The sequence below is a fragment of the Silene latifolia genome, chromosome 1 (genome assembly GCF_048544455.1).
Source record: "Silene latifolia isolate original U9 population chromosome 1, ASM4854445v1, whole genome shotgun sequence".
In the NCBI taxonomy this organism is placed as follows: Eukaryota; Viridiplantae; Streptophyta; class Magnoliopsida; order Caryophyllales; family Caryophyllaceae; genus Silene; species Silene latifolia.
The window spans coordinates 158,693,008-158,697,377 of NC_133526.1; positions in this window are offsets into that span (position 1 = coordinate 158,693,008).

The window sequence follows — 4,370 nt, forward strand, 5'->3', positions numbered from 1 at the left end:
GATCCGACTGACGTATCTCTTGCCATACAGCTATGACATTGTAGGATATTATCAGATTGGGTAATGCGGAAGTGTTTGGTACACGAGAATAGTTGACCATCCCCCTTAAACTATAAAAGATTAAGAGATTCTAAAGTTTTTCCGCCTAAATGAATTAGGCTATAAATGAGTTTCATAACATCATAAACATATATCTATAATTGGATCATCCTGATTAATTTCGACTTTAGCTATTAATGGACTTCATAATATCATATCTACAAGACTACAACTTAACCATACTGATTAATTTCATACAATAAGTCAATAAATAATTCTATGCTATTTAAAAAAGGTAATAATATTCTTTTAACTTGCATAGACATATTACAGGATATTCTTATTTTGTTATATGCATGAAATTGCACTAATTATATGTACAATGTGATATAAATATTTTACTATTATTATTTTTAAAACTAAACATTATGAGCAAGAACATTTTTTGAGGAAACATTTTCTAATTAATTCTATTATTCTATCTTTTGATAATAACGTACTACGGGTTGAGAGTATCATAAATTGTTATTACTTCTAGACATAAATTGTTATTACTTCTAGAAAAAAAAAAAAAAAAAAACTTACTTATGATATTTTTTTTCGTAATTGCTAAATCTTACACATGTTTTACTACATCCTACACATTTTATCACTTTCTTTCCACTATTACCCTTTCTCTAAAAAAAATCTTGCCCTCACTACCCAGTAGCCACGATACCCAATGACCCAAACCCTGTCGCCGCCACCTAGCTGCAGCCACCGCCTTCGGTCCCACCCAAACCACTGGTTGATGCGTCGGAAGTAGGAGATTTCGCCGATATCCCTTGTGCGCCATCATGTAATCGTTCCCAAAATCGCAACCCACCATTAATTCGAAACCCTACCATTTATGGCACCAAAACGCTGCCGTCAACATAAAAATCGAGATCTATAGTGTGACCGGAGGAGTGCCGTGATCAGATTACACCCTCAATCCCTACCCATAATCCCTACCCACCGTCACTTTGTGCATGTTTTTCGTTATTTTCTTTGTGTTCACATCTTGTCAATATGAATCACAATCCCTTCCTGGGAAAAGAATGATCCAATCTTCATAATTCATTACTAGTAACATTTTACACACTAAAGAAATTAATAGTCAAATTGAATGCGTTGGTCGTGCTTACCGGCGGTGGCCTTGACACCATAAATTTGAAACAGTTGACAACGTTCTTCCTTTCTCTCTCTTTCAAAGGGTTGTTTGTGTTATAAAATGGAGGGGGTAAAGTCGTAAAAACTTAAAAAAGTGTGTAGGATTAAGTAAAAATGTGTGTAGGATTTAGCAAGTCCCTTTTTTTTTTACACTTTAATTTAATATCCATCTTTGCTCCATACTATATTAAAACTTAAATTTTGGTAACTTTTTTTTTAATTGTTTATATAACGCCTTTAGTGGATACAGTGATATAATTAGAAACAATGTTTTCTTAAAACAAAGTTAATAAAATAATTTCAGTAAACCGACAATGTTATACGGAGTAAAAGTGTTGAACAATCTCTTTTCTAGCTCCTAATACAAAATTACTAATAGTAAATTTTATAATTAAATTTCAAATGGAGTTAAATACCAATAGTATAATTATTAAATTATCTAATATTCTTATCTAAAATCGCGCATTTGCGCGGGATCAATACTAGTAGATGGATGATTCCTATGCAGAGGGACCCTACTGTTGACCTCTATCTATCTAAGTGTGGTATTTAAGAAAAGTGTGGTGCGCCTAACGTCGCTCTTCATTATTCAGCCTAGTCTTGAGTGTATGTTATTACAAGGCTTCACCATCACCAAAGGCAACAGCTAGCCAAAGAGCTACAACGGCTCCATTATGCATATTTGGCAAAGTATTATCTCATTGCCTTAGATAGAATATAACTGTTATATTGTGTTTATTCCTTATTTAGTGTTGTACAATATAGTATAAATAGCCATGTTCATAATGTAATTAAACAAAGAATAATCGAGAATAATAATACAATCCTATATTTCCAAATGCTTATGTATTTGCTAAATTAACATGGTATCAGAGCCCAAGGTTTAGTCCTGGGTTGTGAGGTGAAGACGGGTCCGAAAAGCGACGACGTTCCCGTCCGACGAAAAAGTGGCCACTATTCAGCAGGTCCGAAAAAAAAACGACGACGTTCCTGCGCCACGAAACAGGTTCGAAAAATTGCGGCGTTCCTGTCGATCGATCGAAAAGGAGACTTTACATGTGAGGGGGCGTGTGAAGAATCACATGTATGTCTCCCACATCGGAGAAATAGAGAAGAGTGATCTAGTTTATAATCCAAGGGCCTCCCATTGCCAATTGGTTTTGGGATGGAACCTCCTTGGACTTGTAAACTGGACACTCTCTCCTCCTCGACGGGTGCGGCCCAGGCCCGTGTGAGATTCTAACATGGTATCTTTTGCCTTATTTCTTTTCGAAAATCATTCTGCCTCCATCGTGTCTTTTTCTTCTCCTTCGACTCTAACCATGACAAACACCGACAAATCAAATAACGACAAATCGATCATCGACACATCGAAACAATCGAACTTTGCTTTTGTGGAAAACCCTGGCGCTAACATCACACAAACCCAATTCAATGGGAATAATTAGATAGAGCTTAAAGAAACGGAGTAGTTTCTTGAGTAGCACAATCGGAGTAGATTGTGGGGAATCTCGTTGTAATAGAATAATTGTAATTAAAGTTAATTACGTTATCAAATTATTAATGAGAAGTAGATTGGACGTAGGCCTATAGAATGTAGGCCGAACCAATTCAAAACCGATTGTGTTGAACTTATTTTGTTTATTCATTTCCGCTGCAATTCTTAGTTTGTCGTTTTTATTATCTTCAGCAACAGTCTACTATAATGTCACGTTGGTCTGTTGTTTGCAGTTTATACAAAGACAACAAGTTACAGTCCGTTACACTGTTGCCTTCATCATAAACAACGACACTTCTTTTAATCTCCATTTAAAAGAGGTTGTGTTAGGTATTTGAGATATAATTTCATTTAACTAACTTAAATCAATTAAGTTAAGTTAAGATTTTAAAAGGTACCTAATTCACCCCCTTCCCCTCTTAGGTACTTCGGGATCCTAAACTCTTCAATTGGTATCAGAGCCTCGTGCTCTTGATCGAGGTTTATCACCTTAGAGTTTGAATCTTGGGAAATGGATCCCTCAAAACACTCCAAGATCCCGGTCTTTACCGGTGAGAATTTTGGATGGTGGAAGCTCAAAATGGAGCACTACATTAAAAGTATTGATTATCAATGTTGGAAAATCATTGAGGACGGACCTCTTGTTATTGAGGAAACCGACATTATTACGGGTTCTACTAAAATCAAGGCCGAAAAAGATTACAATGAAAATGATTTTAAGTTGGCCGAAAAGAACTCGAAAGCAATGTCGATTCTTCAACGATGTGTAGGAGACGCCGAAGTGAGTCGGATTTCCAGATGTCCTACGGCTAAATTAATTTGGGATTCCCTTGTTCTTGCCTATGAAGGGACGTCTCAAGTTAGAAAACACCGTATTGACCTTCTCATGCAACAATATGAGATGTTTCACATGTCAAAGGACGAATCCATAAATAGTTTTTCATCTCGCTTTTCGTGTAGTATAAATGAACTAAAAAGCCTAGGAAGAAATTTCGAGTCCGAGGACACCATTCGAAAAATTCCTCGTAGTCTTACCACTAAATGGCAACCTAAGGTTACCGCCATAGAGGAAGCCAAAGATCTATCCACTCTATCTCTTCATGAACTAATGGGATCACTAATGGCTCACGAGTTCAATCTCGATAAGCACTCTAGTGAATCCTCAAGGGGAAAGAGTCTTGCTTTAACATCCTCTTCAATTGATGATGAAGATGAAGAAGAAGATGAGTTTGCTTTGTTCTCTAGGAACTTAGTTGGAATGGTGAATGGCCATGGACATAAAAAGTTCAACAATAACTACACGAAAAAACGCTTTCCAAAGAAAAGACCCTCTAACACTATTGGATGCTTTAAATGTGGTGACAAATCACATCAAATTAAAGAATGTCCTAAGTGGGATGAGATTAAGTCCAAAGATAAGCGAGATAAGGCTAAAAAGGACTACAAAAATCGAGTCATGTCCGCCATATGGGAAATGTCTGACTCCGAGGACGATGAAATCATCGAGGAGGAATTAGAGGCTAAAATGTGTCTTACAAGTTGTCTCAAGGACAAAGTCTCAAAACCTTCTAAAACCGAGCATCTTAGATGTCTTATGGCTCATCCCGACGATTCCGACTCCGATTCCGACAATGAGGTAAAA